The sequence below is a fragment of the Hypanus sabinus genome, chromosome 9 (genome assembly GCF_030144855.1).
Source record: "Hypanus sabinus isolate sHypSab1 chromosome 9, sHypSab1.hap1, whole genome shotgun sequence".
Classification (NCBI taxonomy): domain Eukaryota; kingdom Metazoa; phylum Chordata; class Chondrichthyes; order Myliobatiformes; family Dasyatidae; genus Hypanus; species Hypanus sabinus.
The window spans coordinates 130,784,653-130,806,103 of NC_082714.1; the positions used below are offsets into that span (position 1 = coordinate 130,784,653).

General features: G+C 37.9%; 1 protein-coding gene across 6 annotated transcripts in view; it reads right to left on the reverse strand.

Annotated features, from left to right (window-relative positions):
- LOC132399808 (extracellular sulfatase Sulf-2-like) overlaps window positions 1-21,451 on the reverse strand; it is a 315,476-nt gene that overhangs the window by 208,785 nt on the left and 85,240 nt on the right. For 5 of the 6 annotated variants that reach the window (XM_059980581.1, XM_059980577.1, XM_059980580.1 and 2 more), the window contains exon 3: window positions 15,850-15,952. The gene's annotated coding sequence lies outside the window, so the exon portion shown is untranslated. Of the gene's footprint in view, window positions 1-9,424; window positions 9,585-15,849; window positions 15,953-21,451 lie in introns of all 6 variants that reach the window. The other variant, XM_059980578.1, reaches the window with a different exon arrangement.

Genomic DNA, 21,451 nt, shown 5'->3' on the forward strand with positions numbered 1-21,451 from the left:
TAAACAATTTCACCACCTCAACAGGTTAGGAACGATGAAGAATTTGAAGGTATCAACAATCATGTTGAATGTTACAATGAAAATGAAGATTTCGAGGATGCAATTGCTGAAAGCATTGTATGAAAGTAGTTCATTATCTGTACTAGGTGTCCGCGCTGATTTTGTTTATTTACAGTCAATCAAAGGAGTGCTGCACTGTACACAAAATGAATATGTCTGTTGATAACTATTAGGAACTAATACACAATTGTATTGTAATCAATAATATTAGTAATGTTCTAATTTGTTTTATATTTCATTTAAATACATTCTTTGTACTCAGTTAAAAGACAGTTTGTCTTTTTATACCTTTTTAACCTTTTCCATGGAACTTTGGCCGATATGAGCAGCCACTTAATTAGGCCAAGATATATTGGTCCTGATGTGTCCCAATTAATCAGAACTCACTGTACTGACAAAGCAGTCCACACTCTGCTTTTCATTTGCTTGCTTGGCTGGAGCGATATCATCATTTAGTCAGGGATTCTTTACTGAAATGCATGCACTTCACATTCAGCTTCTTGCTAAATTTCAAGTAGAATTGTTCTGTGAATACCTTTAGCACTGTTGGCAGATTGAATCTGTCAATTACTCGTCCATCAGCAAGCTTCCCACCCCACCAGAATTTGGCTCATTATTCCAGTCAAAGCAGACACAAAAAGGAATGCCATTGTGTGCACTCTAATGTTTGTGCTAAATCTTTAATAATGTGGTGAACTACATATACCCATCTGGACACGCCCCCTGCTGACTGCTCCTGTGGCTCCTCCCACAGACCCCGGTATAAAGGCGATTGAGGTCTGAGCCTGGCCTCTCTGTCTCCAGGATGTAGTATGGTGGTCAACCACTGCTTGTTCCTTCTTCCAGTCAATAAAAGCCGATATCTCGACTTTACGCCCCAGAGTGAGTTATTGATGGTGCATCAAGTACAAAACAAAATACTTCACCACCTGCTGCTCAGGTCTCTGTAGACTTAACCAACTTTAAAGAACCCCAGAAAACATGACCATAGAATCATAGCAACACTAGTATTTGTCAACAACAACTTTTTATATAACACTTGTAGGAGTTCTAGCTGCATTCAACACCTTGTCCTGCTACATGAAGCTAATAATAAAAAAAAAGAGATTTTGGGAGGAATTACAACTTTCAATTTGCGAAACATTGGCATTAAGTCATTGTTGCTTAGGGAATGGCATTTTAATCTACTGGAGGATATTAGTTATGCATTTACTAATGGCATTACTAATGTGGTGACCAATCACAACAGCCTAAGTTTGAATTTGGTTTGACACCCACATTGGTTTTGAGCAATGATTCCAAGAGAAAAAGAGAAAAGCAAAGCTGAAAATCAAACACAGGTAGTTTACATTGTCCTTTTTGCTTAAGATTATTGCAACAATGCAATGAATGCAAACTATAAAATATCAAGTATAATACTGAGTAAGCAAGACTCAACACTGAGTGAAAATCTTTACCAATATCTATCATTTAAGCTCAATCTGTGTGAATTCAACTGAAACTTAAGTATAATTTGACTATTGGCTTGTGGAAAGCAGGTGACTCTTTTTAAAGGAGTAATGTCAGGAGGAAGTGTGTATTGTAGAAGCGGTTGTCAGGGCCACGGGTATGTAATTTAGATTAACAACTTAATTTCAGGAGTCAATGGAAACATAGACGATATCAACCAAAAAGCAGGCAGTTGAATCTGAGCAGGCACCAGGGACCCACTGTGCGAGTTACATTAAATATGTAAGTGGCAGGTGAAATTTAATATCAATAACTGCTGTACGGCAAAGAAATGAAATAACCATGAGAATATTCCATAAGTGTCACAACCACTCAAGGGTTGTAGGAGGTTTAGGGAGGTTTTACAGTCTTAGCTCATCACCATCCAGCACTATGACAAATGGAACAAGGATAATGGAATTCTGAATGACTGGAAGTCTGAGGGCATTTTGCTGAGGGGGATTTGCTCAGAACATATGTTGAACATTGGTTTTTATCCCTGGCCACTAAAAGCCTGCTGAGACATTGTCTAGTAAGTAGATCAAAGAAAGATTCCGAGGAATTGAATGAAACATTTGGATGCTTTTTTTTCCCCAAAGGAGCACAATGATGTAAAGTTTTGTTTTATTTGTTCATGTTGGTGGCAAATTCTCCCGTCATTAATTACTTGCAACTTAAGTTGCTAGTAAGTTAATTAGCCACTGTAAAATGCCCCTAGCATATCACTGAATGTAGAAACTGGGAGCAGAAGAGGGAAAATTGATTGAAATTGGAGTGCTTTGTGACCTGGTGTATATCTAATAAGTCAAAATGGCCTCCTATATCAAAAGGAAATAGAGAAATATGGGGACCTTGCAGAAATTTGTCATGAGACCCCATCACAAGGACTTAAATGCACATCATTTTATTTAATACCCTGAATGTTTTTTTTCATTCTATTCTTTGGTGTGTTGACCAATGCAGTGGGTTATGTTCCTTTCCAAACCAAATTCTGTCATGTCTGGAGATTTCTGAAATGCATTTTTGGATGATATTTATCACAAAAATTAGTCATCATGAATAATTACGAAAATACTGAGATGGTCAAGCAATAGCTGAGGAGAGAGAAGCTGAGAGATAATGGTGTGTATTGTCTGCAGTTCTGCACCTTGCAGATCTCAGCTTGGAGGCCAAGCTCCACCAGTGACTTTCTGACTCTACTTTCCTGCATGGAGCAAGATTTGTTGCAGTTCCTCAACACTCACACAGGTCTCAGATGATGTAACATTTGTGCACGAATAATAATAATAATAATATTAATATCTATATTTATATAGAACCTCTCGTACATTTAGATGCAGGCTCAAAATGATTTACATCCATTGTAAAAATAAACCAATGTAATCATAAAACTGAGACAAAATTACATATCATATATAAAGGCAAATATTATATGGAATAATAGATATTCAAATATACTGAATTATATATTGAATTGACATCAATGGCATTAAGTAATCCTATAAGTAGGCAAAATTTAAAAAGAAGGTTTTTAGAAATATTCTGAAATATTCTGCAATACTAGCCTGCTGCATCTCAGTCCATAGATTATTCAGGTTTTTGGTGCATAAGAGCAGAAGGCCACATTATCAGTTCTGATATGCTTGGCTCTATAGGAACACTAACTAGTATTCACAAATCTAAGACAATTATTGATGTCCCTTTTTAATACCCTTTAGAACAGAGGCAAAGAGGAATATTTTTAGCCAGAGAGTAATGAATCTGTGGAGTGCGCTGCCACAAACTGAGATGGAGGCCAAATTCGTGTGTATACTTAAGGTGGAAGTTGATTGTTTCCTGATTGATCAGGGCATCAAAGGATATGGCGAGAAGGTAGGTGTATGAGCGTTGAGTGCGATCCAGGACCAGCCATGATGGAATGGTGGAGCAGATGCGATGGGCTGAATGGCCTATGTCTTATTGTTTTCTGATAAGGGATAGACACTCCAAGATATATGGAGGAACTGGATTATTCAGAGCCTTGTATATAATTAAGAGTATTTTAAAATTGATCCTAAAGGACACAGGCAGCCACTGTAATGATCAAAACCTTGTTGCTGCATTTTGAACAAACTGCAACCAATGTAGGCAGCCCTGAAAATGGTGCATTACAATAGTCTAAGTGACTAAAGATGAAGGCATGTATTAATTTTTTTGTATCTTGAGGTGTTCTAGGAAATCAAACTCTTGAAATGTTCCTTAAATGAAGGAATGCAGTGTTAGTAAATATGGTTAAGTTCTAATTTGAAATTTAGCCCAGAGTCTACAATAGCACCCAAGTTTTTTTTTACTTTGGCTTGATTTGTAAGGCCAGATGATCATGTTTATTTTATATAAACATATTAATAAGAATATATAAATATATCTACAAACAAAGAATAGAATCTTTGCTGACGCTACCATGCAGCAGGATCTGAGAATGGAGATTTTAAGACTCAGGTACGGGGGGGAGAAAGGTAAGTTTACTTCAGTCCTCCATGCCTATCAGCTGCTCCCGATTCTCCCACCTACCACAGAAGTAATTTAAACCATGAATATATCTTTGAAATGTGGCAGAAGTCAGAACAGCTGTGGAAAACCCACATGGTCTCAGGAAGAATGTGCAAACTGCACACACACACACACACACACACACACACATCATCCAAGGTCAGGATTCAACATAGGTGGCCTGATTAGATTTGCAGCACCACCTGCTGCATCACTGTGCTGTCCAATGGTGTTCTAGCTGTAAGTGTTTCACTCTGCACAGATGCTGCTTGGCCTGATGAGTATTTCCAGCTTTTACTGTTTTTATTTCATATCATTGTACCATTCTGGGAGCAATGTCAATTAACATAGTTCAGGTGAAGGTCTGTCAAGGAAGCCAACAGGCTCCATTTACAAGTTTGCTTTTTTACCTATTTGTCATTACTGGGTAACCGTGACCTTGTCACTCCCATTATTAAAATCATTTTATTGCAAATAATACGAGATCATATTTATAATTTTAAGCTAAAAAGATACAAAGTACCCCATAGTGAAAGGCATGGCTATACTCTTATCAGTGACAAGAAAAAAAACTCATACTATCATAAGTCACAGATTAAATTCTGAATATCCCTGTTAATATTTCAAGTGCCTGAAGAGAATTATAATTGCTGAATGCCGCTATAAATCTGGTAAAAGTGCTAAATTTGATAATAGGGTGAAAACATATTCTAAATGAATGCTGTACGACTAATGCATGCCTGGTTGGAAGTCTGGAATTTTGTATCATAATTATTGTAATTTTAATTAGTCCAGTGGTATGAAATCTGTTTTCATGCCCAAGCAATGAATACATTCCACTTCCTTAGAGGAGCTGATGTGGGCTGCCTCTATCCATTCCCACTAATGGTATGAAGCTGGCCCTTACACAGTCAAATGAATCAAGTGGCTGAGCTACTGACTAAGCATACATAGCTTCATGGCCACAATGTTGGAAATCCTTAAGCTGATATGAATAAAGATGCATTCCTGAAAGTTCAGGAGAAAGGAAACGATCTTATTCTTCTCCCTGCAGCTGATGATACTGTTGCACTTGAACTCATTTCAAACCTCCACTGACCCTGCAGCATAGGAGGCAATGGTCAGGCACATTTTTCTTGCTGATTCCTAATAAAGTGCCTAACAATGCAATATGCTTTTAGTCTTCTCAGGAGGCCAGAATAATCGCTGCCAGGGAATCAGTAAAATCTTGATAAAGGCTCCAGAGATATCTCCTTTGTATTTCAAAACACTTTTTCATTTATCCAGCAACATGTTGACAATGGCAGTTAGCAGAGAAAAGGTTGTACTTTTTCAAGTGCTCAAGATATCCTGGTCAATGATTTGCATTCTGGTGGTGACTGTCGAATATTGGCTATCAAAACAGCATGTAGCCTCATTCACTGGCAATCAGGGGGGTGTTCGCTCCTACAACAAGCTTAAACTTTTTTACCAAGATAATGATGAACAAAAAGCTAACTAAACAAAGTGAGTTAGTTTGCACTCTTCACTACCTAAGAGACCAGTCAGCATCTGTGGAGAAAATTAATAAAATTTTTGGGTTTTTTGTCAATTTCCATTTGTCATTACATTTCTATCCTTGAGAAGGATGCAGTGCAGAGTGCTCAGTTAATGCCTAGTTTAAACTTCATTTTTTCTTCCCCACAGTCTAAAGAAAACTGGATTGGAATAAGGTTTCACTGTTAAGCTATGGGTGTTCTTGTGTCTAAAATTTTATGGCTGATGATTTCAAACCTTATTCTTTCAAAAAGATTTAAAGGAGAAAGTAGAGTTTGCTGTCACCAGTCCAGATTAAATCAACACTGCCACCAGTAGTGAAATCTAAACCTTACCACTCCTAACCTCATGCAACGTTTTCTCATAATTTTAACTTAAATAATGTCTCAGCTATACTGTAACCTGCAGTTTTGTGTATAAACTGCATTCCTGATGTGTGAGCTCCTTTTAGTGTACCAAGCCAATAAGCACAAAATACATTTTCTGTGAAAGTTGTCATGTAGCCTACTGTCACGAATTTAGCCTACCTATAGTTACTATCCTCCTTTAAAATATATTTAAAGTTAAGGTTTGTATCACAATTGCATCTGAAGTTATGCATAGCAATTTATACCTATATAACTATTATTAACATTTTCTGTTTTTTCATGTCAGTTTCCTTGTGTCTATATGTTTCTATCCTTGAGAAGGATGCAGTGCAGAGTGCTCAGTTAATGCACAGTTTAACCTCTAACCAAATAGAGAATCAGTGAAATATTGTCAAGAGAATCCGAATCAGAATTAGGTTTAATGTCACTAGCATACGTCATGAAGTTTGATATCTTCGTGGCAGCGGTACAATGCAATACATGATAATATATTAAAAAATGTAAATCAATTACACTTAGTATATCAATGTATATTAAATAGTTAAATTAAAAATAGTGCAAAAACAGAAACTATAAAAAAAAGTGAGGTGGTGTTTAAGGGTTCAATGTCCATTTATGAATTGTATGGCAGAGGGGAAGAAGCTGTTCCTGAATTGATGAATGTGTACCCTCAGGCTTCTGTACCTCCTTCTTGCTGGTAATAATCAAAGTGGTCATGCCCTGGGTGATGTGGGTTCTTAATAATGAACCTCGTCTTTCTGAGGTACCTTTCTTGGATACTGCGAAGGCTAGTACCTAAGACAGAGCTGACTAATTCTGGAACTTTCTGTAGCTGATTTCAATCCTGTGCAGTAGCTCCCCCTGCCTCCATACAAGACAGTAATGCAGCCTGTCAGAATGCTCTCCACAGTACTTCTGGAGAAGTTTTCGAGTGTTTTAGGTGACAAACCAAATCCCCTCAAATTCCTAATGAAATATAGCTGCGGTCGTGCCTTCTTTATAGCTGCATCAATATGTTGGGACCAGGTTAGGTTCTCACACCCAGGAACATGAAATGTTCTTGACACCCAGGAACATGAAATTGCTCACTCTCTCCATTTCTGATCCCTCTACAAACATTGGTTTGTGTTCTCTTGTTCTACGCTTTCTGAAGCCCATCATCAGCTCTAATGTAATAAACAGCCTGAACATGAAACCTACCCTCTTTTTTATAAATATTTTGCTAGACGCGCTAAGCAGCACGTATTTTGATTCTGTTTAAATTTGGCAACAATTGTAAACACATTTGTAGAAATCTGAATTTGTTCGTAGAATACAAGGAAAATGAAAATAAGAGCAGAATGTCAAATTGATCTGCAGCAGACCTCTTCTGCATTCTTGTACAAGTTCCTCATAGCCCTTAATTGATCTTTAAAAAAATATTGTTTACACCCTCTTTAACCACCCCCCCCCCACTAATCTACCAGCCACAACCCTCTGGAAGTGGTGGGGGGGTGGAAGAATGCCAGAGATTCATCAACCTCTGTGAAAAGATTTGTTTTCGACTGCCTCCAAAGCCAGTACGTATATTCTAACATTACAATTTTCTTTTGAAATTGAAAAATGGTCTTCTGTGGTCTTAGTCTGAAGTGGATAAGTGACTCACTGTTTATGTTGTGAAACTAAACTATAATTTTCAGTAAAAGATATCAGCCATGTATTGAAACCATCCACAGAATTTCAGAAAGATTCTTGAGCAAGATGTAAACCAATAACTTGTGAAGAGTGAAGATGGTTTTAATTGTAATAGATCAAGTGTCAAACATCCCTATCATTCTGGCTGATCTGAACAGCTGAGTGGTTATAAGAAGATATTCAGCAATGGGAGGTCACAATCATCGTGTAACACACTTTATGTGGTGTGGGAGTCTCTAGGTGGATTTACCTGGAGCACATATGTTATATATGGGACATAACATAACACTAAAATCACACGGCAGTGGGTGATAGAATATGACAGAGTGGATAAAGCATAGGAGATAAGATATTTTCTTCAAAAGCCCAGCAAATTCATATTTGCCCTCTTGGGGATTTTCTCACCCATACTTCCCAGTTGTAGCAAAACTAATCCAAAATCAAAACAATGCCACTTGCCTGTGACTGCACAGGGTTGTTACCCCGTGACTGGGTTAAAGAACCAGCAGAAATGGAAAACACTTTGGAGTCTGGTATTACTGGTAACTAATAGTGTTTATTAGTAACTAAGCAATACAGTTCTATAAAATGCAAATATATGAAACAGGTTAGCAATGATATATACAGAAGTGTGGAAATAGAAACCAAAAACCAGGCTCTTTCAAACCTGGAGGTAAATGGATAGAGTCTTACGATGGTGAAGAGTTCAGTTCAGTTCAGGTCGGGGTAGTTGATTGAGTAACGTTGGAGAGAGAGAGGTGATGCCGTTGCTGTCGATCTGCCCGTTGCCTTCCGAAGTCCTGTTGTGGTCACTGACTATGACCTTATGACATACGACCATTCTTCAGTGGTGGACCTGTCACCCAGGCAAAGGTGGACACACAAATAGTTCCCCACCGGTCGCACCTTTTCACACTGCGAGCCACTGATCGATTTCCCTGAATCGATCCTCCAAAAACCCGACCTTCATGTGGGTGCACAAAGCTTGTTCAGTGTCCTGTGGTGTGTCTGACTGTGCCCCAACAGACCTGCTTTTTATCTCCACATGCTGGACACCAGTTGTCCATCAATCGGCTCTGCCCTGCTGTCTCTGCAGGAGTCATAACCAGCAGGCAAAGTGTCCTTGGAGAAAGGTAAATAATCAGCAAAGGAACCATAACATTAAATCTTCTCTCTCTCTCTCTCTCTCCCCCTCTCTCTCTCAATAGCAGCACAGTTCATAGGGTCAATTCTGGACCCCTTTTCAAACTTGGTTTGCCCATCACACTTGCATAACATACACAGCTCCAATGAAATGATTGTTCCAAAGAGCTGAATTCCTTATTTCAATCATTTATTCACATTTAGCAAGCATACAATCTTGAAGTGATATTAATTGGTCAGCAAAGATATTACCTCCGTTGGCCCGAAGTTAAGTTTGCCGCAGAATAAGCAGGAGTATGTAATTTATTCCCTCGCTCTTGCTATGCCTCCACTTAAATGAATAGTTAGCATAAAAAATGTAATAAATGTGCAACACAGAATACAAAGCAGATAAGAACAGATACATGGCTCCTACATTTTGCTCTAGCAGGTTTGACCTGATGGGTTAGTCATTATTGTTATTAATAAAGGGCAAATGAAAACCCTATGACGTTAAGTATGCAAGTCAGGTCTATTAAGGACGCAACTACCTCATTGATGAGTGACTGCTCAGATGCCGAAAACAGCATAGGATCAGACGAAGTAAACAGTTGTCTTCATTTAATGGCTTCCTGACAGGTTCCTACCTGATCTTGAGCAGATGGGGTGTGGTGGCGGGCGATTTTTCTTTGCAGGATGTAGTGTGTGACATATTTAAATTCATCTTGTTTGCATACAGTAGTTTTATTGGCACAAGTAATGCAGGAACCCATCAGAAAGATAAATAGTACCATCGTTAGGAAGCACCTGTAAATTATGGGGAATAGTTACAGAACCAGCTATATTAAAGCATATATCCTTTCTCTGACAACTGCAAGATAATTGCATAGATACAGTAGGTGATGCTGAGAAGCTATAGATTTTCAACATGGTTAAGTCGATGATTTAAGTGCAAGCAGCCACAGGAAAGAATTACTGAACAAATATGTAGAACTGTTTGATGGTGAAATTAACTATATGCTGTTCCTAAACTCATGCTGCCAATTGTTTTAAAAGCCACATTGCATCTGTGAAATTCACTGGACTCTATTTCAGGTGATTTGGATTGAACACTTTTCCGTGTATAAAATATTAAATGTGAGTTTTTAAAACAAGGGCATATTCTCACATTAATACTGTTATTCAAATATTAGGTGGAAGGTCTTGGTGCTTTTTCCTTTTAGCCAACAGATAATTAATTGATTAGTCTCTGTCTGCAATCAATACATTTCCTGCTAAAAAGAGCCGGTGGCAAGGTCAGAAAAGACGCAAACCATCAGAATACTCGATCAAAGAGTCTATAACCTGATCCAGAGGCAATTCAGGAATACACATTGGAACCTGGCTGTTGATGCTACGTTTAAATAAATAAATATAGTTGGGGTCAAAGTCAAGCATGCTTTCTTGGTACAGCAATGTATTTCAACATGCAGGAAAGGGACAAAGACATTTCAGTGGATAAGACTCAGACAATGCCCAACCAGTGTAGGCAGGCATTGCAAAGATAAACAGTACAGCAAGAGCAATTCAACAAAAAACAGAAAAAAACTACTATAAAGAACACACAGAGATAGAAAGAAAAGGACAGTGTAATTTGGCCCATCATGCCTATCATTCGGCCTATCATTCAATAAATTCATGGCTGACCTTTAATCCAGCTTCATTTTTTCTGCACTGATCCCATATTCTAGTAAAGTACAAAAAATGGTTGAAAGAATATAATGGATTGAATACAGCAGAGGTTCAATAGACACAATGAGGAGAGATGAAGTAGGCTGGCCTATAATTTCTAGTGTTTAGAAGCATCAGGAGTGATTGCAATGAAACATGCACAAGATTGATAAGGGGTTATGTTTTCTCTAACTATACTCCTCCGTCAAAGTCCTCTTGTGTAGTGAATTCCTAAGATTCAATACCCAAGGTGAAGAAATTTCTTTTCATTTCAGTTTTGTTTGACTGACCCTTGGTTCTAAACACTCCAGCCAGAGAAAACATCTTTGCTAATAGCACCCTACTTAAGTTTGCACATTTCAATGCAATTAGTCTTCGTTATTTTAGATAGTAAAGATTATAGACCCAGTTTGCTTCATTGCCCATCATAGAATATACTGTATGATTCATATTCAATCTGGAGAATCTTTGTTGTATTCCCTCCACAGCAAGCATTTCCTTAAGCAGAAAGAGCAGAACTGCATACAATATTTCATGTGTAGTCTGTTTGTAGCCCTGTGTAACTGAAGTAAAATTTCTGTAATCTTGCTATGAAGTTTTCCTGCACTGAAGGACAAGATACCATTTGCCTTCCTAATTATCTGCTGGTTTTGCACAAGACTTTAGTTAGGCTTTATTTATAAAATTGTGCTCAGTTTTAGGTTATTTAATGTGCTGAATTACAGAAGCCCTGAAAACGGTTCAAAGAAGAGCTGCACATGAACTAGCAATTCAAAGATCTCAGCTCTCACAATAGTATTTCTAGGTTGTCTTTTGTCTTTTTATTCTAAGCATGTACAAGTTAAAGGGAAATTTAGTTGAAGTGATTAAAAAGACAAAAAAAAACAGTGTTGAAGCGGACAGACGCTGGCTGGTGATGTAGAGATGGTATAGACGGATGGACTTCAGGGTGAGTGGTCCTGGATTCGAATCTGGCTGGCTACTTGCATGCTTTCCAACCGTCCTGGGTTGAGCATCGGACTAGCAACCTAGCCTCGTAACACAGACAAATGCTAAGTAAACAGAAAGGTTGTCACACAACATGCCAAACAAAGCACGGCGAGGAACTTAAACAGATGGATAATTTTCATTGGATAAAGAGAGGGAAATCATGATGTTATAGAAATATTAATGGCTAGATTCAATGCCAGGAGGTTTATCTATACAAGATGTTGAACTAATTATTATTTCATGTGGCGAATCTTAGTTTGTTCCATTGGGTCTAAAGGAGAAGCATAAATGAATTTTTTTTTGTGTACCATTGTGTGGTTAGGATCAAGAATACACTGCCAGGTATAAGTTACAAAGGGTGATAAAGTAATGGAACCAGGTACAATTATGGCTTACAGAAGAGAAACAGTATTCTCCAATTTCAGGTAAACTGCTCCCCTTCTGTCCCTTTACTCTCTCCTCCTGATCTACCCAGTTGCTCATACACTTAACCCAGCCTCCAAGACCCTATTTATTTCCTTTCTATTAGTTTCACCCCCCTCTAGTCTTCCTATCTCACATCCTCCCTTCCTTATTTAATTCCATTCTGTAACTTCCTGACTTATCAAACTCCATCAGCTGCAGCCCTCTCCCTGTAAGTTCCCAGCCTATCATCTCCTCTATCTGACTATCACCCGACCTACTTGGATCCACCTACCTCTTACTAAGCCCTTGCTCCATCCCTTTGCTTTTATTGTACTGGCTACCTTCCTTCTATTCTAGTCCAGATGAAGTGGCTCAACCTGAAATATCAATGGTTCATTTCCCTCCACAAATGTTGCCTGGTCTGTGGAGTTCCTCCAGAATCGTGTTTATTACACCTGGAACCAATTGGATGGGCTGAATAGTCATTTTCAATGTTCTAACCTTTCTGTAACTCTCTAATTCAGGTCATCAATATGAACATGCATCTGAAAATCATGTTCTGATCAGAAAGAGAATGCAAGTGTTCTGTCAGAAAACATTTTGATGAAGTCAGTAAAGAGAGCTTAATGATCTAAGGGAGCATTCTCAGTATTTTTATGCGATTACATAAAGAAAAGTTTTGGTTGTTGACATAAGTGTGTTTGATCAAAACTATTGAGCTCAGTGGTCTCATGTTGTGAAGTGAAGCAGACATCAGTACTTTTTCTGACTTGGTTTTATTGTGGGTTTTCTTGTTTCATCTTCATAAAGAATGGGAAAGCAGTTGTACAAAGAAGCTGAATGTCTAGTTCAGGTCCAAATGGGATGCTAGTGTCACAGAAAAACATGAAGAAAAATGCTGGAAATCGGAAACAAAGTTAGAAAATGTCAATCTTTGATATAATTGATATCAGTGTTGAGTTCGAAAGGTTGGCAGTGTACCTAGTGGTTAACTGAAATGTGAGTTTTGTGTTTTGAGTTTTCCTTGGAGTTTTGTGCTTACCATTGTTACAAGCTTGTTGAAATTATTATATTGGGATTTTGTGCCGTGTAGACTTACTCCTAAGGTGATCAAATACTTACGGAATTGGCAAGTGCACCTCAACTATAAAATAATAAATATGCAAGGGAAGTCCATAAACAAAATATAAATATTCATAAGCAATGTTTATAAGTATAATGACTTGGAGTATTGTATCATTGTGATGAGAATACCTCTCAATTTTCTTGGTTCTCTGCCCTGCTCAAACGAAAGGCTTGGCTCATGGTCAAAGCTTAATGCTGCAAATAGAGTCTAATGTGTGTGGTGGTAAAAAGCATAGGTACAGAGTAAAGAATATTTTATATACAGTACTTCTACTTCCAGTTTGTGGTCTCCTTTGATTATTGCGTGGTTTATTATCATACAGCATTTTCAGTTTTTATTCCTGTTTATGCCAACTTACTTTGGTTCTATAACAAATACACTGAAATTTAATACTATAAAATTTAACCATTTCCTTTGCATATTGCCACATAATACAGGTGGGAGAATATAACAATATCTAGATTGTGATCTTTTCCTGTCCTCTCTTTTCCTTCTTTTCTGTGATATTTTAACTGGAAGGACTCAATTGCTGCTTCATTTCTGGCCACAGTAAGTTGGAATTGAAAAGGTATAACTAACAACTGGGCAATCTAATGCTCAATTGAGTGAGCAGTGACATATGGACTGGGCTGCATCCAAGGCTGTGGAAGTATCTGAAGTAGTGCAAGAATTGTATGGTAGCAAGGTAGCAAGGTATACAGAGATTTCATATCCTAGCTCAGGGAAATAACAGTGAGTGCTCCAAAAAGATTCAGTTGCACAATCTTTATTGACCATTAGTTTTGTTTCTCAGGAGTTCTATTGTGCACATTCCGCCGCAGCTCTGTTTTCTTTGATATCGTTTAATTAGTTTTTCATTTAGCTTTCCCTCTGTCTTGCTCTTCTTCCTGTTCAGTTCTAATTATATCATGTTCTTGTGGTTAAAGCAGCGTAGAGTGTATATGAGGGTGGCTGATTAGGAAAAGGAGAGATGCAACGAGACCTGGGTATCATTGTACACCAGTCATTGAAGGTGGGCATGCAGGTACAGCAGGAGGTGAAAAAGGCAAATGATATGTTGGCATTCATAGCAAAAGGATTTGAGTACAGGAGCAGCGAGCTTCTACTGCAGTTGTACAAGGCCTTGGTGAGACCGCACCTAGAGTATTGTGTGCAGTTTTGGTCCCCTAATCTGAGGAAAGACATTCTTGCCATAGAGGGAGTACAGAGAAGGTTCACCAGATTGATTCCTAGGATGGCAGGACTTTCATATGAAGAAAGACTGGATCAACTAGGCTTATACTCACTGGAATTTAGAAGATTGAGGGGGGATCTTATTGAAACGTATAAAATTCTAAAGTGATTGGACAGGCTAGATGCAGGAAGATTGTTTCCGATGTTGGGGAAGTCCAGAATGAGGGGTCACAGTTTAAGGATAAAGGGGAAGCCTTTTAGGACCGAGATGAGGAAAAACTTCTTCACACAGAGAGTGGTGAATCTGTGGAATTCTCTGCCACAGGAAACAGTTGAGGCTGGTTCATTGGCTATATTTAAGGGGAAGTTAGATATGGCCCTTGTGGCTAAAAGGATCAGTGGGTATGGAGAGAAAGCAGGTACAGGGTTCTGAGTTGGATGATCAGCCATGATCATACTGAATGGCGGTGCAGGCTCGAAGGGCTGAATGGCCTACTCCTGCACCTATTTGCTATGTTTCTATGGATATAGATAGGGTGGACATTGAGAAATGTTCCCTTTAAAAGAGATATATAAAACAGAGGACATAAGTTTGAGATGAGAAGTAACAGGGTTAGATGATAACTGAGGGGAAAAAAGAATGCAGCTTCAGGATGATTGCATCAGGATTGCTTGAGATGGCAAAGATGGCAGATACTGTCACAACAATTAATAAGCCTCTGGATGAGTACTTGAATTCCTAAGACATAGAAGGATATGGACCAAGTGTAAATAAATGGAAATTGGTTAGATGCCTATTTGAGGACAGTTCTGGACATGGTGAGCTGAAGGAACGATTTTTGTGCTTTACTGCTTGATGACTTGGAAATATCAATACCATACAATGATAAAGAAGTTTCAGTAAGAAATGGCACTATTTCATAGATTACACATTAGTCCCTTCACTGACAGCAATTCTGAAGAAATAAATACAATTTTTCTTCCAACAACAGCAAGGAATTCTCTTCATTAAGAATCAATGGCAACTCAGATAAATATGAACTAAATTATTTTTTAATTTAAATAATCTAAATTATTGGGAAAAATGGTTTAAGTACATAATGCCTCATAGGCCTGTTTTTATTCTCACAGATCAATGAATCTGTTGTAAAAAAAGATCACTCCCTACTTGTACATAGTTCTTTCCTTTTGCTTGTTTTTTTCCCTCAGATAAATACTTTGTGGAGATTTGTGATATATAAGTACAATGTCTGAAATACATCTTATGGAAATGTTTGTTTGATGATGAACTTCAATAAAAAAATAAATTACAAAAAAAGGAATAATCAATAATTCACTTAAGCATCGAAAAATTCACAAGTGAATAAATTTTTTTTGCATCTCAGTAGAAGGATTTGCTATTCTATCTATCAATAACTATGAACATTTACATCCATAATACTATTACATTCTAAAAAAAATTACCATTCTCCAGAACATAATTTTCACTCATGATGATATTATAATCAGATTATTATTTAAATAATGAAGATTTATTTCAAAACATACCCGTTATTTCCTATCTTGAACAATAATTGTAAACAGATACCCCATCTTAATACTAGATCAAGTGTATAGAAAAATAAATTACAATAGATCGATTCTATTTCGTTGGAAAAATTGCATTACCTGGAAATTTTCTGTAGTCCAATGGGCACAGACTACTTGGAAAGATTTTGCTGAATGCAGAGTGAAGCACCTTTCTGAGATTTTGAACACCCACTCAGTTTACCTGTAATTACAAAACGGGAATCTATTAGATTATTGTGCTTGAAGAGAAAGAATACAGCTTTGCTAAGATTTCAGTCTTCAACCTTGGGATAGGGTCCCAGTGGCACATCTATTCCTTTGCAGGCATGTTATATGATATATGTACTGTGGTATAATTTAGTATTAGCGTCATGAGGGAACAACCTTGATATCAACTGTATAGGAAGAAACTCAGGGGCAAAGGAGGGAGGCAGTCCAAGCAGCTCATTTTGGTTAGGGATGTTCATAACTTGCCTGAAGGTGATGTATTTAACCACAGCTTAACTTACCATTCATCTGTAGTCTGCATTGAATCTCTTTTCCATCACAATTAAAGTCAAAGCAAAAAAAAAACTTATAAATGCCTATATAATTCGGTTACTCATCATTGTGCATTCCCTTTCTTCCCTGTGCTAATGTTCACTCATGCAGTGTTTGAAGCCTGGATCCCAGAAAGGTGTTGAATTTCAGTGTAGAAAATTACAGCTGGCCTTGATGACATTGAACAGCTTGGGTGCAGACTGCACCATCTCAGCTCTAGAGGTGAGATGGTATTATGCAGGCAGACTGTCTGAGAGCCACCAACAGCATTGCAAGGGTTGATGGAAGGACCATGTTCTCCAGCAATCGTACTCCATGGGAACAACTGCCAGTTCCACTGAAGCAGTCCCCATGTTCACTGCTGTAAAACTCTGCTGATCGTTTTGAACTCTGGTATCTACACTTCAATGACTGATGTCGTCTTGCATGTTAGATATCTGACATTCAGCTGCAGGTCAGAGTTATAGGCTAGCTGCTACTGAGTTAGGATGGAAACACAGCCACGGCCATTCAACACCTTATCATCTGTGGAGCCACTAAGATAGGCTGTTACTACCTCTAGGCTGGAAGGGAGATTCCCCAGACACTGCAGAAAACTTTGTACCATTGTGATGCTTGGCTTCTTCATCCTCATTGATAATAATCACAAACAGTTTAAGTTGGCTTCTCTTTGTACTAAGACAATTTATTATGTACATCCCTCAATCTTTCTCTTTAGCTTTCTCCATTGGTCCTCATCCAGCAATAAAACTCTTGCTGGAAGTACCTAGAAGGTAATGTAGTGCAAGTTGTTATTTGTTCTGATAAAAAACATTCCACACAATTATCTTTGCAGCTTTCTGTCCACCAGTAATCTCAGTAGTGGCCATTTCAATAAAGGTCAGCCCCAATTAAAAGCAGGAAATCTACCGGATGCCAAGCCAGAGTGAAAATTTGAAATGCCAGTGGTCCACTCAACAATGGATCCAACATCATGCTCTACCAGTTGAACATAATCCTGTCTTGAAATGCATGTTGAGTCCAACACTGATGCCAATGACATCAAATTAAAGAAAATTTGAGATGAAGGGTCCCAGAATTAAAATGTTAACTGTTTCACTTTCCACAGATGCTTTCTGAGCTACTGATTTTCCATTTTTATTTCAGATTTCCAGCATGTCCAATTTTATTTGATCTTTACTTGTTTACCATTTTGTCCTATGCAGTCAGATGTAAAAATCAGAATTGTCAACATGAAGGAAGAATGTCAGGATTAGATTGTTTCATCCATCTTTCTGGATATGATTTTTTAAATTTATTTTTATTTTTATTGAACACAAACAAAACCAGAAACACTAAACATATGCTAACAAAGCCAGGGAATCGAACATAAGCAGCAACAAATATATAACTATTAACTTTAAATATACAAATAAACAAGAAAACCTACTCCAAATACTGTTGGACAGAAGAAACTATATCTAAAAGGAGTCACAAAACAGAAACATTTACAGAGATAACCCGAAATGTTGACAGATTTGTACAGTCTTTACAGCTTTCTGGTTTATATCCAGAGGATGTATTTCATCCACTTTGGGATTGTGAACATGTTAAAACATTTTGGGTTGATGTTTGTCAGTTTATAAATCAATATTATTAATGTGGATTTTACTTTTTGTTTTGAAAATGTCTTATTTGGGTTTACTTATAATACCAAATCGCATAGGGATAATTGCTTTATGATAAATCTTCTGTTAATTTACAGGAAATTTTATATCCATAAATGCAAATACAGCAATATGAAACCTTCATTTATATTTTTTACATCAGACGTCAAACTATATGTTAATACTCTGAAAACTTCCCATAACCAGAAAGCTGTAAAGACTGTACAAATCTTTCTGGAAATGATCCCATGGCCTTTCAAAACTCATCCTTGTGCATCCACCAGATAACACAATTAAGAGTAAAACCATGTACTTCAGCAAGGCTGCACCTCAGCAAACTATGCCACCTTGAATAACCAGGACTATTGGCATCAAGGTACACACTGACCACAAGGCCCCAGGCATGTGTGAATTGTTTCCTTGTACATATAGATTACTAATATTCACAAGAAACCAGTCCAATGTTGGTTCTGTTGTTGGATCTTGGAGAAGAGTCAAAACTGAAGTAAAAAATTAAGCTGTTGCTAATGGCATTACTGTTCTTGGCTATGAGCAACAGGAAATTACATCACTTATATTTTGAAAACATTGGGAAACTTGACAGAGGGCACAGTTTAAGTTCTGTGGTCCAATTGTTTAATTGAGCATATGAGCAAAAACAACTGCCAACCATATCACATTAACGGTACTGGGCTCTTGGACATTTTTTTCCCTTTGGGTCGGTATATATACTTTGGATAACGTAACTTCCCTGTGAGCCAAAACTCAACAGCAGTGAAATTGCTGAGAGAAAAAAAAGCAATCATTTGGGCCTTTTTTTTGTAAAGAGAAGTTTAGGGTAAAGGTGTTTATTATGTAATCTTAGAAAATTAAACTATTGCTCCACTAGTAGCTCAGGCAGTTGAGGTGGCATTCAGCTGATGTAGAGAGACAAAAAGAATCATTGTCTGGATCTCAGCAACACTGATTTTATTCAGGGTGATGATAGATCACATATGAGATATTCAGCAGTACAAGGCCAACAGAATAGTTTGGGTCTTTCTATAAAGGAAATGGTAATTTAATGTAAAAGTTAATCTACAAATTAACCAAAGACCATGGTGGAGAACTGTGAAGTACCACATGTTGTGGATCAGATTGTACTGCACAAAAGAAATCCAGAGATGTTATTTCACACCTCCTAGTTGCTTTAAAATAGAGTTCTGCCTTATTTCCAAATTGCTATTTGCTATTGAATTATTTGAACTGGTAACACTGGAGAACAATTTTTTCCCCAAAAGTGTTGCTTCCTCAGAATTTCTTTTTTAAATATGATAGACCACTTGAAGTTGAACACAAATATAATTTCAGACTACTTGCATCATTCAGGAATTTGGAGGAACAAGAAATTAACTCTTATTAGATATAATGTGTTTAATTGCATAACAGTGCTGATGTTTTACAGTACTTCAAATAAGCTAAAAATGTTTTGTTTATGATTTTCATTCATGCTGTGTTTGAGGTCTCTTGCTTAAGTGTCCAACAATAATCAGCCAGCATTGATGGATTCCAGTTGCCCGGATACCGTTTCCCCATGACCGCAATTTCACCACGCTTGTCATTGACAACACCAAGATTTGGAGGGAAGAAGTCTAAATGGGAATGCAGAAAATGAATCTTTAGTGACATGTTGCATTTCATGCTTTTGTATGCCTGAAGCATGTTGTCAACCATCTGCATGTAGTTTGGTGCTCTGTAGTTGTCAAGAAAAATTTCAACAGCTTCCTTGAATGCCTTCCATGCGATTTTCTCGGGTCCTACTAGAAGTTCTTTGAATTGCCTGTCATTGATGACCTGTTTGATTTGAGGACCCACAAAAATGCCTTCTTAATCTTGGCATCAGTTATTCAAAATCCTAGAAAGGCTAAACCCTGTTGTGCCACGCAGCATCCGCCCTGCTTAACCATGACCATGCATGCCCAGACAAGATAGAAAACTTTTCAGCCTACATAGTGGGCAACATTTTAATTGACTTGAATTATGAATTGAAATAACAAATAAGAAAGAGTGCGATAGGAAAATTTCATGGTGTTTTGCATGACCAGCAGCCCAAAGTTAGTAAGGTACACCCAAAAGTATTCAGGAAGCAAAATCTTTGTTGTCCATTGTAATTAATGATGGACATTCCTCTATCAATAACAAGATTTATGATTCTGCTTTTCCACTTCAACACAAAAGCGATATAATTATTTATTTAGAGATATATTACGGTAACACTCCCTACCAACTCTGCCATGAATGATCCCCAAACCTGGCTTCATCCTGTAAAAACCCAGAGCTACATAAATGCTAACAGAAGCTCCAGCGACCTCATCCCTGGGAGAGGAAGGATACAACAAGGTGGACTACTCCTGGAGACAACTGAAAGACTGGCCCAGGACAGTGGAGTCCAGAGAGCTAATGTCAGTGGCCTGTGCCCCAGTAGGGCTTAACACATTAACAGTACAACAGGCCCTATCAGTCCAATGAGCCTGTGCTGCCTGCCCAATTCACCTACCAACCTATACGTCTTTAGAATGTGGGAAGAAACCAGAGCACATGGAGGAAACTCACAGTCACAGCGAGAACATACAAACTCCTTACAGACAGCAGCAGAAATGAACCTGGTTTACTGGCACTGTAATAGTGTTATGCTAACCACTTATTCATTCATTATTGATTATTCTTCAGAGATTTGAAACTTCTGTTTTCCTTTCTTAATTTTTGTACCTCTTTTTCCTCATTTTTATTTTTCTCTTTCTTTCTTTATCTGAGTTAATACACTGTATTTTCTTCATCATTACTCCTATTTCTTTATTCGCCCTTTAGTCCCAAGGTTCAACATATCCCAAAATTCCTATAAAATGGGGGGAAAGAATTTTGATTTTAAACTGCGCAGAAAAAAATGCAATTAGCATGGCTTGCCACAAGATGCTTCCCACCTCGCCCAAAAAAACAAAGCGCGGGACTGTCAACCTAAATCCTGTGCTGAATGACAGGAGTAGAACTCAAACCTGTTCCCTTCTGACTGGGATCCAGTAGATTGAAAAGCTTATGATATTGCTTGTCCATTTTACCTAATAATGAATATTAATTTATATATTGTATAATTTTGTTTTACAAAAGGAGTCATATGGATCATGCAGATAGCTGGGATTAGATTAATTCAGCCTCATAGTCAGTACAGACACAATGGGCTGAAGGGCATGTTTCTGTGCTGTACTCTTCCATATTCTATGTTATATCTGCAAATGGTGCGGTGGAGAAACATCTATAACAAAGGAGGTGTAAGGCACTCCTTCACTCCACCAGCCTGCAGGTCAAACTTGGGCAAGGTATAGCACCTGCCTAGTCACCCCAATTAGGGTCACGTGAAGCCATGGGGGCAGATGGTGGATGGTCGTACAAACAGTTGGTACATGTCACAAATCATGGTTATGTGAACACTGATGCCAGGCAGACAATCTCTAAAGAGTAATAATACATCTTGTAAAGAC